Below are 12,789 nucleotides of genomic sequence, written 5' to 3'. Positions count from 1 at the left end.
ATTGTGGTATTTTTAAGTGCTTACTATGTGCCTAGTACTACACTAAGCACTGGGGTCTTGTCTTATAATAATAATAATAATGACATTTATTAAGCACTTACTATGTGCAAAGCACTGTTCTAAGTGCTGGGGAGGTTGCAAGGTGATCAGGTTGTCCCATGGGGGGGCTCACAGTCTTCATCCCCATTTTACAGATGAGGGAACTGAGGCCCAAAGAAGTGAAGTAACTTGCCCAAAGTCACACAACTGACAGTTGGCGGAGGTGGGATTTGAACTCACGACTTCTGACTCCAAAGCTCGTGCTCGACAGTCTTATGCTGTCGAGTCATCTCTGACCCATAGCGACGCCATGGACACGTCTCTCCCAGAATGGCCCACCACCATCTGCAATCGCTCTGGTGGTGGATCCACATACAGAGGCGGTTTCCCATTGCCTCCTTCTGCACAATAAACTCAATTCTCCACCCTCAACTCTCTCCTGCTGCCACTGCCCAGCACGGGTGAGTTTTGACCTGTAGCAGGTTGCCTTCCACTCACTAGCCACGGGCCAAGACAGGAGTGGAATGGGTAGGCCTCTGCTTGCCTCTCCCTCCTGTAGTCGAGACTGGTAGAGGACTGGAAACTCTCCAGGTGCGACCCCGAGAGGGGAAAGCACTAGGGTAGATACAAGAAAATCAGATCCCCAAGAGGGGCGTGGTCTAAATAAGAGGGAGCAGAAGTATTGAATTCCCACTTTGTAGATGAGGGAACTGAGTCACAGAGAAGCACCATGGCTCAGAGAAGCAGCATTGCTCAGTAGAAAGAGCACGGGCTTTGGAGTCAGAGGTCATGGGTTCTAATCCCGGCTCCACCAACTGTCAGCTGTGTGACTTTGGCCAAGTCACTTAACTTCTCTGTGCCTCAGTTACCTCATCTGTAAAATGGGGATTAAGACTGTGAGCCCCACCTGGGACAACCCGCTTACCTTGTATCTACCCTAGTGCTTAGAACCGTGCTTGGCACATAGTAAGCACTTAATAAATGTCATTATTATTATTATTATTATTACTGAACACTGTACTGGATGCCTAGTAAGTGATGCAGACTCTACTAGGCATTTGAGAGTATTCTATCAAAGTAAAAGGGACTTCTAATCTAAAGGGGAACCAAATCAGTGCTCTGTCATTCCTAGACTTCTTGGCTGGCTTATTGGAAATTTGACATTTTCCTTTCCACCCATCCTTAATGCATCACCCAGACTGGAAAGAAAACTCCAGTCCAACTCTCACATATGCTAACTGAGGCCATTTGTTTTCTGTGAAATAAGTTTCATTGATAATTTGATAGAGAAAGCCAAAGGAGTGATTTTGCTCCTTCTAACACCTTCAGCTTTATGAACAGAGTGCAAATGACAGAGTCACATTTGGAACTGAGTGTGAAAATGCACTTCATTCTCCTCTGTCACTCATATTCAACCCAAAGCTTTGGAAAAAAAAAAGCAGAAGCAGACCAGTACGTAAACTGTCCCAAATCTCCAGATGGTAAAAACTTCACTTTCCCCTGGCCACCAAGGCCCATGCTAGCTTTGGGATAGCCTGACCCTTAGGATATTTGTACTTCCCAAGGGCTTAGTACAGTGCTCTGCACACAGTAAGCGCTCAATAAATACGATTGAATGAATGAATGATACTGGCTTTGGGAATTTGTTCTGAAGAAGTGAGTGGCTACTAAGAATCCCTTAGAAAGGCACAAACACAGAAATAAAGATGGCCATGGCCATAACCACCTCAGAGAAGCCACTCTCGGCCCGTCTGAGAGAGATAGGACTTATGTGTCGTCTAGAGAAATGCCTATAATTCCATCAGGAATCACACATGGAAAGAAACTTTAAACAATGTGATTTAACTTCTAAAGATTGGGCTTGATGTCAGAGAGCTGTAAGGCTTTTCTGGAACATATTTGGTGATCAAAAGCCAAGCTGAGCAAAGCAGACTCTGGAATAGTGCATAGATCTTAGACGTTCACTCTGCGGGCCTAATACCGCTAAGAGCAACAGCGTCTCGAAACGTGAAAGGCGATGATGATTTGGTAAGATCTGGTAGATTTCAGAAGCAGCGTGACCTAGTGGAAAGATCTGAGCCCTGGGAGTCGAAAGACCTGGGTTCTTGTCCCGTTTCTTCCACTTGCTTGCTTGGTGACCTCGGGCAAGTCACTTCACTCCTCTGTGCCTCAGTTTTCTCATCTGGAAAATGGAGGTGGATGGGTAGAAAGATAATAAGTGAACCTTGCATATTCGAATGTCATAGATGTGACATTTCCAATTGCCCATGTTGCAGCTGTGTACATATTATTGTGAAACCCAGCTTTATTCAAGTCTCCTTAGGCATACAAACACACAACAGTGAAAATCTTTGGTTGTAGGGAGGGTTTCCTGCAGTTTATTAATTTCTTGATTGTCTCCTATAATAATAATAATAATAATAATAATAATAATAATAATGGCATTTGTTAAGCACTTACTATGTGCAAAGCACTGTTCTAAGCACTGGGGGGATACAACTACTACTATACTACTACTAATAATAATTGTGGTATTTTTAAGTGCTTACTGTGTGCCAAATACTACACTAAGCACTGGGGTCTCATCTTATAATAATAATAATAATGACATTTATTAAGCACTTACTATGTGCAAAGCACTGTTCTAAGCGCTGGGGGGATACAAGGTGATCAAGTTGTCCCATGTGGGCTCACAGTCTTAATCCCCATTTTACAGATGAGGTAACTGAGGCTCAGCGAAGTTAAGTGACTTGCCCAAGGTCACACAGCAGACATGTGGTGGAGCCGGGATTCGAACCCATGACCTCTGACTCCAAAGCCCGTGCTCTTTCCACTGAGCCATGCTGCTTCACTATATGCAAAACACTCTACCAGGCACTTTCTGAGTGCAAAATACTGTGCTCTGTGTCTACTGATAATAATAATGTTGGTATTGGTTAAGCGCTTACTATGTGCCAAGCACTGTTCTAAGCACTGGGGTAGATACAAGGTCATCAGGTTGTCCCACGGGGGGGCTCACAATCTTAGTCCCCATTTTCCAGATGAGGTAACTGAGGCACAGAGAAGTGAACTGACTTGCCCAAGGTCACACAGCTGACAAGAGGCAGATAGTATCTTAATAGATGCTTGAGAGCACATAACTGAATAGATAACCCAGTCCCTACCCTCAAGGATCTTACAATATTATTATTATTATAATTATTATTGCCAGTAGTGTTATCATCATTACATTTGTTTAACCTTACTATGTGTCAAGTACTGTTCTAAAAGCTGGGATAGACACAAGTTAATGAGGTTGGACACAGTTACAATTACAATTAAAGAGAGGAGGACATAATCTCCATTTTCCAGATGAGAAAACTGAGGCACAGAGAAGTGAAGTGACTTGCCTAAGGTCACAAAGCAAGCAAGTGGCAGAAATGGGGCAAGAACCCAGGTCTTTTGACTCCCTGGGCACAGATCTTTCCACTAGGTCAAGCTGCTTCTGAAATTTACCCAGTCTACCAAATAATAATAATAATGGCATTTATTAAGTGCTTCCTATGTGCAAAGCACTGTTCTAAGCGCTGGGGAGGTTACAAGGTGATCAGGTTGTCCCACGGGGGGCTCCCAGTCTTAATCCCCATTTTACAGATGAAGTAACTGAGGCCCAGAGAAGTGAAGTGACTTGCCCAAAGTCACACAGCTGACAATCAGTGGAGCTGGGATTTGAACCCGTGACCTCTGACTCCAAAGCCCAGGCTCTTTCCACTGAGCCACGCTGCTTCACCAAATCATCACAGGTCAGCACAAGTATGCACAAAAATTCTACCTTCACCAGTAGAAAATCTTTTCAATGGATAACAGGTTTTACAGTAACCCATGTGTCTTAAAAAAAGGTTATAATAATAATAATTATAATTATGGTATTTGTTAAGTGCTTATTATGTGCCAAGCACTGTACTAAGCACTGGGGTGAATGCAAGCAAATCTTGCAAATTTGCCAATTTGTACTTCCCAAGTGCTTAGTACAGTGCTCTGCACACAGTAAGCGCTCAATAAATATGATTGATGATGATGGTGTTGGACACAGTCCCTGTCCCATGTGGAGTTCACAGTCTTAATCCCCATTTTACAGATAACTGAGGGACAGAGGAGTGAAGTGATGTGCCCAAGGTCACACAGCAGACAAGCGTCAGAGCCGAGATTAGAACCTAGCGCTTAACAAATATCATCATTATTATTATTATAGCTTCTTTATGACCGTGAGATACCACCAGTTGGTTGGTTCATCAGTCCGCTTCACTCCACAGACTCTGCCCTCTCAAAGCTCGCCAATGATCTCCTTCTTGCCAAATCCAATGGCCTCCATCCCCTCTAGACGGGTAAGCTTGTTGTGGGCAGGGAATGTGACTGTTTATTGTTGTATTGTACTCTCCCAAGTGCTTAGTACAGTGCTCTGCGCACAATAGGTGCTCAATAAATGATTGAATGAATGAATCCTAATCCTTCTCGACATCTCAGCTGCTTTCAACACCGTGGACTACTCCCTTCTCCCGGAAACATTATCCCACCTTGGCTTCACTGACATTGTCCTCTCCTGGTTCTCCTCTTATCTCTGTGGTCATTCACTCATTCCTTTTAGACTGTGAGCCCACTGTTGGGTAGGGACTGTCTCTATATGTTGTCAACTTGTACTTCCCAAGCGCTTGGTACGGTGCTCTGTACACAGTAAGCGCTCAATAAATACGATTGATGATGATAATGATTCATTCTCAGTCTCATTTATTCATTCATGAATGGCTGGAATGCCCGGAATGCCTTCTCTCTTCATATCTGGCAAACAACTACTCGCTCTTCCTTCAAAGCCTCTACTGAAAGCACATCTCCTCTAAGAGGCCTTCCCTGATTAAGCCCTCATTTCCTCTTCTCCTACTCTCTTCTGCACTGCCTCGATTTGTTCCCTTTATTCACCCTCCCTCAGCCCCACAGCCCTTATGTACATATCTGTATTTTTTTATATTAATGTACGTCTTCCCCTCTAGACGGTGAGCTCATTATGTTGCCAACTTGTACTTCAATCAATCAATCAATCGTATTTATTGAGTGCTTACTGTGTGCAGAGCACTGTACTAAGCGCTTGGGAAGTACAAATTGGCAGCATATAGAGACAGTCCCTACCCAACAACGGGCTTGCTTAGTACAGTGCTCTGCACACAGTAAGCGCTCAATAAATACAATTGACTGAATGACAGGGAATGTGACTACCAACTCTGTTATGCTGTACTCCCCCTAGCACTTAGTACAGTGCTCTGCACACGGTAAGTGCTCAATAAATACAATTGATTCATTCATTCATTCAATCATATTTATTGAGCACTTACCGGGTGCAGAGCACTGTACTAAGCACCTGGGAAGTACAAGTGGGCAACATTAGAGACGGTCCCTACCCAACAACGGGCTTGCAGTCTAGAAGGGGGAGAAAGACAACAAAACAAAACGTGTAGACAGGTGTCAAAATCGTCAGAACAAATAGAATTATGGCTATATGGATATCATGAACAAAATAAATAGAATAGTAAATATGTACAAGTAAAATAAATAGAGTAATAAATCTGTACTAATAGATACAAGTGCTGTGGGGAGGGGAAGGTGGTAGGGCGGGGGGGTGGGGAGGAGGAGAGGAAAAAGGGAGCTCAGTCTGGGAAGGCCTCCTGGAAGAGGTGAGCTCTCAGTAGGGCTTTGACCGTCTCTATATGTTGCCAACTTGTACTTCCCAAGCGCTTAGTACAGTGCTCTGCACACAGTAAGCGCTCAATAAATACGATTGAATGAGTCTGCTGTGTGACCTTAGGCAAGTCACTTCTCTGCCTCAGTTGCCTCATCTTGTAAAGTGGGGGTTGAGACTGTGAGCCCCACATGGGACGATTATGACACCTGTCTACATGTTTTGTTTTGTTGTCTGTCTCCCCCTTCTAGACTGTGAGCCCGTTGTCAGGTAGGGACCATCTCTATATGTTGCCAACTTGTACTTCCCAAGCGCTTAGTACAGTGCTCTCCACACAGTAAGCACTCAATAAATACAATTGAATGAATGACAGCCTGTGTCCAACCTGATTTGCTTGTATCCACCATAGTGCTTGGCTCATAGTAAGCTCTTAATATTTATTACTCTATTTTATTTGTACATATTTATTCTATTTGTTTTATTTTGTTAATTTGTTTTGTTTTGTTCTCTGTCTCCCCCTTCTAGACTGTGAGCCTGCTGTTGGATAGGGACCGTCTCTGTTGCCAACTTGTACTTCCCAAGCGCTTAGTACAGTGCTCTGCACACAGTAAGCGCTCAATAAATATGATTGAATGAATGAATGGAGGAAGAGAGCTAGCTTGGCGGATGTGTGGAGGGAGGACAGATTGGCTGATGGATCTACTTATGTGGTATCTACCCCAGCAGCTCAGTGGAGTGCTGGGCATTTATTAAGCATTTAAGTAGCACACCTTAACAAAACAATAATAACTGTGTTTTTTGTTCAGTCCTTGCTATGCACCAAGCTCTGCACTAAGCCATGGGATAGATCACAGTTTAAGTAGGAGGTAGAACAGATACTGATTCCCCATTTTGCTAACGAGAGTACAGAGGCACAGAGTAGAGATTTGCCCATGCTCACTTATGAGGTAAGTGGAGGAGTCAGGATTAGAACTCAGGGCCTCTGAGTCCCTGGCCTGTGTTCTTTCCACTCAGCCATGCTGCTTTCAACTGCTGATAGAAGGCATCTTTGTATAAGCATTGTACGCTAATAGCACAGAGTGAAAGGATAACTAGATTAATAAATATTTGTGAGTGAATAAACCTGAGAATATCTACAAGTGCTAAGGAATTTGTGATTAAATAGATGGGAAGGAAAGTCGATAGACCAGGTTTGTAGGGAGTGGAGTGAAGGTAAATAAAATTCCACTTCAGACACCAGAATGGAGAAGATCACGCCCCATGCCATTTGGAACTCAAACTTTAAGGTGAAAGATAATAATAATAATAATAATAATAATAATAATAATAATAATGGCATTTATTAAGCGCTTACTATGTGCAAAGCACTGTTCTAAGCGCTGGGGAGGTTACAAGGTGATCAGGTTGTCCCACGTGGGGCTCACAGTCTTAATCCCCATTTTACAGATGAGGTCACTGAGGCACAGAGAAGGTAAGTGACTTGCCCAGAGTCACACAGCTGACAAGTGGCGGAGCCAGGATTTGAACCCATGACCTCTGACTCCAAAGCCCGTGCTCTTTCCACTGAGCCAGGCTGCTTCTCAAAGACTGAATGTTCTTGAGGAGTGGGAAACATGGCCAGACATTTTTACAGAAGAGTGATCTGGCTGGCAGAGGGAAGTGTGGACTGAAGTGGGTAGACAAAGGAAGGCACATACAGTAATCAAGGTGGGATAGGATAAGTGCTCGGATTAACGACGTAGCAGTTTGGATGGAGAGGACAGGGCAGATTTTAGCAATGTTGTGAAGGTCGAACCGAATGGATTAAGAGATGGATTGAATTTGTGGGTTGAATGAGATAGAGAGAGGAGTCAAGCACAATGCCAAGGTTACTGGTTTGTGAGACAGGAAGGATGGTGATGCCATCTACAGTGATTTATTCTGATGACTTGACACCTGTCCACATGTTTTGTTTTGTTGTCTGTCTCCCCCTTCTAGACTGTGAACCTGTTGTCGGGTAGGGACCGTCTCTATACGTTGCCAATTTGTACTTCCCAAGTGCTTAGTACATTGCTCTGCAAACAGTAAGCGCTCAATAAATACGATTGAATGAATGAATGATAGAAAACTCATGGGGAGGACAGGGTTTGGGTGGGAAGATAAGGAGTTTTGTTTTCAGAGATGTTAAGTTTGAGGTGACGGTGGGACATCCAAGCTGAGGTGTCTTGAAGGCAGGAGGAGATGCGAGACTGGAAAGAGAGAGCGAGAGAGAGAGAGAGATCAGGGCTGGGGATGTAGCTTTGGGAATCATCCACATAGAGGTGATAATTGAAGCCATATGAGTAAATGAGTTCTCCAAGGGAGAGGGTGTAGATGGAGAATAGAAAGGGTCCCAAAACTGAACCTTGAGGGACTCCCGCAGATAGGGGTGGAAGGCAGAGGAGGAGGTCGTGAAAAAGACTGAGAATGAGTGAAAGAGATAGGAGGAGAACCAGGAGAGGACAGTATCAGTGAAGCCGAGGTTGGATAATGTTTCCAGGAGAAGGGGATGGTCAACAGTGTCCAAGGCAGCTGAGAGGTCGAGAAGGAGTAGGATGGCGCAGAGATCAGTGGATTGGCAAGAAGGAGATCATTTGTGACCTCTGAAAGGGCTTGGGAGAGTACAACACAACAACATAAAAGACGGTCGAAGACTTCATTGAGAATTTCTTATTGCCAACCAGAAGTGTTCCAATGAATCCTCACCATATCTAGCAGCTGAGCAGAGATTTTCCACACGTAAGCAAGCTGTATTCTCAACATTGATGTTTCTCAAGCATATCGATAAGATATATGGGACAGTTTCGTAGAAGTGAACATTTTCAAGCAAACAACTTTTTAAAACCAAAAACACCATTTCATTGTATTTATACTCATTTCTCCATATCCAATGGACAATTATGATGTTTTACTTCTTCAATACAACATGGGCACGGGACTAGAACACTCCACTGGGGAATATTTTGTTTCTTCTGTTTAGAAGTTATAAAGATTGATATTCAAGCAGGACATTAAACAAAATACTGGGTTTCCTCTTCTTTTTCCTTAGCTTAAGAACCATCGTGCCCGTCGTCAAAAGATGGGAATCGAAATTAATGATAATCTTTTGGTAGAGATTTTATAAAAAAATCAATTGACCCTGAGCGTGAACCAGTCTCTTTCTCTCTCTGTGTTTCCCTGGGAAAATTGTCTTTAATAAAGAAAAATGAATGGAATAAAAAATGAGGATGAAAAGAAGCCCGCGCATATAAATAAGACTAAACATCTAGTTCCCATTTATATGTCAGTCTTTGTTGAAGGTAAGGGATTAGAATGCTTATTAATGAAGTTCCAGTTAATCAGCTTTGCTCTAAGGGCAGAAACCTTAAGGGGCCACCAGCTCTTTTCAAATACGGTGTTCTTGGAGGTTTTTATAGAAAGGAGACTGAACTGGGTGGGCTGCTGTGTATGCTGGAGGGCAGGGGGCTGAATTCGGCCCCGAGGGGAAGGATTTCCAAAGTTGAGCCACCATGAAAGAAATCAGGCTGGAAGTCAATCCCAGGAGCCTCTGAATCAATCGATCAATCGTATTTATTGAGCGCTTACTGTGTGCAGAGCACTGTACTAAGCGCTTGGGAAGTAAAAGTTGGCAACATATAGAGACAGTCCCTACCCAACAGTGGGCTCACAGTCTAAAAGGGGGAGACAGAGAACAAAACCAAGCATACTAACAAAATAAAATCAATAGAATAGATATGTACAAGTAAAATAAATAGAGTAATAAATATGTACAAACATATATACATATGTACAGGTGCTGTGGGGAAGGGAAGGAGGTAAGATGGGGGGATGGAGAGGGAGACGAGGGGGAGAGGAAGGAAGGGGCTCAGTTTGGGAAGGCCTACTCATCATTATCATCATCAATCGTATTTATTGAGCGCTTACTATGTGCAGAGCACTGTACTAAGCACTGAAGCATTTGAATCATCACCATATCACCTAAGAAGGAAGAGTCAGAGCCTGTGGTGAGAGGGTTTTCCACCTTCCTAGTGGCAGATGATAAAAGAGTATTGTGAAGTGCTTACTTTGTGCCGGACTCTGTACTAAGCACTGGGGAAGATAGAAGCTAAACAGGCTGGACACAGTCCAGATCCCAAAAGGGTCTCACAGTCTTCATCCCCATTTTACAGATGAGTTACTCCAATAATAATAATGATGGCATTTATGAAGCGCTTACTATGTGCAAAGCACTGTTCTAAGCGCTGGGGAGGTTGCAAGGTGATCAGGTTGTCCCACGGGGGGCTCACAGTCTTCATCCCCATTTTACAGATGAGGTTACTCTAATAATAATAATGATGGCATTTATGAAGCGCTTACTATGTGCAAAGCACTGTTCTAAGCACCGGGGAGGTTACAAGGTGATCAGGTTGTCCCACGGGGGGCTCACAGTCTTAATCCCCATTTCACAGATGAGGTCACTGAGGCCCAGAGAGGTAAAGTGACTTACCCAAAGTCACACAGCTGACAACTGGCGGAGCGGGGATTTGAACCCCTGACCTTCGACTCCAAAGCCCCTGCTCTTTCCACTGAGCCACGCTGCTTCTCTACTTTAGGCACAGAGAAGTGAAGTGACTTGTACAAAGTCACACAGCAGACAAGTGGCGGAGCCAGGATTAGAAACCAGATCCTTCTAACTCCCGGGCCAGGTCTCTCTCCACTAGGCCATGTTGCTTCGCAGCCAAGGAATCACTGTTTCATCAGCAATTCCATCAGGCATTGATATCAGACTATGCCCAACCAAATCCAAAGATGGGGTTCTCAAAGGGGAGAGCAGAGCAGGCCCAAACAGAGCCAGACAGAAGCTGAACCAGGATCACCAATCAAACATCTCTGAACGAGATGAAGGAAACTGGGTTTAGCAATGCTGTATGTGTAAATGAGCAGAATTCTTTTCAAAACAGCCATCAAACACCTTCTGGAGGTTTTTAGAGAAACTGAATTATGTCAAAAACAAGTCAAAATAGCTGAAATAAAACCATTTTGATCTCTGAGCACATCAGCAAAAGGGAAATTAGCCCAGACCTAGTGGTGGGGGGCATTGGGGGGAGACAGTCCAACGTTCAAATGAGTGGAAAGCTTAACTGATCATCAGTTATGCAAATCCGCCGGTTCTCAGGATGAGGCTGTTTTCTCAAGCTGTCCTGGTTTCTATCCCAAATCACCCGACCCAACTCTGTTCAATCATCCAAACCTTTGTTTATCTCAAATAGACTCAACCTCAATTTACTGGGAGAATGGCCTCTTTACTGCACCCCTCGGAAGAAAGTGAAAATTAGTAGTAGAATTGTTAGTTGTGTTGTTATTGGTATGAATCATTTCATTAGTTGAGTGCTTACTGAGTGCACTGCGCTGGGAAAAGGTACAAGGAAAATGAATCAGATGCAGTTTCAGACGAAATGGGGATCCCGAGCTCAAACAGGGACACTGGCTTTGACTCACCCTAAAACGTGAGAAAGCAAAAATCTACAAAATTACAGCAGAAGGAGAAGGGAGGAGGAAAGCAGGAGAATGGAGGAGGGAGGAGAGAAGAGGAAGGAAGGAGGAGGAGGGATCAGAAAGTGTATAGACTGTGAGCCCGTTGTTGGGTAGGGATTGTCTCTATACTTCTAGACTGTGAGCCCACTGTTGGGTAGGGACCGTCTCTATATGTTGCCAACTTGTACTTCCCAAGCGCTTAGTACAGTGCTCTGCACACAGTACATGCTCAATAAATGCGATTGAATGAATGAATGAATGTTGTCGATTTGTACTTCCCAAGCGCTTAGTACAGTGCTCTGCACACGGTAAGTGCTCAATAAATACGATTGAATGGATGAATATAACAATAATAATAATAATAATAATGGTATTTGTTAAGCACTTACTATGTGCTGGATCCAGTTTCATACTAGTTCAAGGATGTGCATCTTCACTGAGACCTCCGTCACCATCCGCCGGTCCCCTTATTTATCAACACTGGGGGTGGAGGAAGAGTGAAAGGTTCTAGTTTTCCAGGGATTCATCAACTCTGAGAGAATGTGTGCACAGAGAGACGTATGAATTCTCCTCGTTTGACCTCCGGATCCTAACCCAGGAAGCCCCCAACCTTGCCGAAATTTGCGCACATCATTCCTCTTGGCCGGGGGAGGTGGTGACTTTCTCTGACTAATTGTCCCAAGGGGTATTACCTGGGAACAAACCAGGCAGTGGCCGTTCCTCTTCAGCTCCTGGTTCCTTCCCTTCTATATGGGGCCTCTTCCTTAGTGCCCAGGGGCCTAGTCCAGCCCCGGCCGAAGAGTTGGATGCCTTATTTGAAAGGATGACTTCAAGAGAGGATAGCGGTATTCCCAAAGAAGTACAAAAATGCTGCCCTCCGAGACCTTCCTGCCAATCAATCCCATCAAGAATTTAAGGATGCTCCATCACCTTAAGGATGTGCTGATGGACGATTTTATTGCCTGCGATGAACGTGGCTGTGGTCTGAGACTCTCCGATGCTCCCTGGATTCAAAGCAGAATTACACGCTTTCGTGGCTCTGAAGATTAATCTCTGCCACTCACAGCAGGCTGGCCTCCTTAGTACTTTTCTGCAAAGTCCGCAGATGGTGCAGAATCCATTGCCAGGGCTGTATATCCACATGCTCACTCACCACTTCGCTCCCTCTTTGACTGTCTCAGGGACAGTTTGTTAAATCCCACAACAATACCAAAACCATTCTGTCAACTCGTGGGTCATCGTCGCAACAGCCCTTCAAGGAGCTGTCTTTGTCTATAGGCCTGCTTGCTCTCAGAGATTGATAACACCAGATTTGCCTGCAAACAAAGAGTGGAGAGGTGAGGGCAAAGCTCCTGCAGAGACAGAAGCCTAAGAGACACACACTCGGTGAACTTTGCCCAGAGTTGTTTGCCCTGTCCCCTCTCCTTCGTTCATTCATTCAATCATATTTATTGAACGCTTACTGTGTGCAGAGCACTGTACTAACAGCTTGGAAGGTACAATTCAGCAAC

At 44.2% G+C, this 12,789-nt stretch overlaps 1 non-coding gene across 1 annotated transcript; it reads right to left on the bottom strand.

The window, feature by feature from the left end:
• Nucleotides 1-510: 510 nt before the first annotated feature.
• On the bottom strand, nucleotides 511-648 carry LOC119928070. Its single transcript, XR_005451026.1, has one exon. It is a non-coding gene; the product is annotated as a small nucleolar RNA SNORA7 (small nucleolar RNA).
• Nucleotides 649-12,789: the final 12,141 nt, after the last annotated feature.

This window comes from Tachyglossus aculeatus, chromosome 4 (genome assembly GCF_015852505.1).
Source record: "Tachyglossus aculeatus isolate mTacAcu1 chromosome 4, mTacAcu1.pri, whole genome shotgun sequence".
In the NCBI taxonomy this organism is placed as follows: domain Eukaryota; kingdom Metazoa; phylum Chordata; class Mammalia; order Monotremata; family Tachyglossidae; genus Tachyglossus; species Tachyglossus aculeatus.
Note: the sequence above shows the minus strand (reverse complement) of the source record. Positions and strands in the feature narration are given on the sequence as shown.